At 43.9% G+C, this 481-nt stretch overlaps 1 protein-coding gene across 13 annotated transcripts in view; it reads left to right on the top strand.

The window, feature by feature from the left end:
- The window catches only part of RYR2 (ryanodine receptor 2), a 768472-nt gene that overhangs the window by 530817 nt on the left and 237174 nt on the right, over positions 1-481 (top strand). The gene's annotated exons all lie outside the window — the stretch shown is intronic.

Here is a 481-nt window from a genome sequence, read left to right as displayed (position 1 = left end):
TAGATGCTGGAGAGGATGTGGAGAAACGGGAACCCTCTTGCACTGTTGGTGGGAATGCAAATTGGTGCAGCCGCTCTGGAAAGCAGTGTGGAGGTTCCTCAGAAAATTAAAAATAGACCTACCCTATGACCCAGCAATAGCACTGCTAGGAATTTATCCAAGGGACACAGGAGTACTGATGCATAGGGGCACTTGTACCCCAATGTTCATAGCAGCACTCTCAACAATAGCCAAATTATGGAAAGAGCCTAAATGTCCATCAACTGATGAATGGATAAAGAAATTGTGGTTTATATACACAATGGAATACTACGTGGCAATGAGAAAAAATGAACTATGGCCTTTTGTAGCAACGTGGATGGAACTGGAGAGTGTGATGCTAAGTGAAATAAGCCATACAGAGAAAGAGAGATACCATATGGTTTCACTCTTAGGTGGATCCTGAGAAACTTAACAGGAACCCATGGGGGAGGGGAAGGAA

Source organism: Herpailurus yagouaroundi, unplaced genomic scaffold (assembly GCF_014898765.1).
Source record: "Herpailurus yagouaroundi ecotype Mexico unplaced genomic scaffold, PumYag 530, whole genome shotgun sequence".
NCBI lineage: Eukaryota > Metazoa > Chordata > Mammalia > Carnivora > Felidae > Herpailurus > Herpailurus yagouaroundi.
Note: the sequence above shows the minus strand (reverse complement) of the source record. Positions and strands in the feature narration are given on the sequence as shown.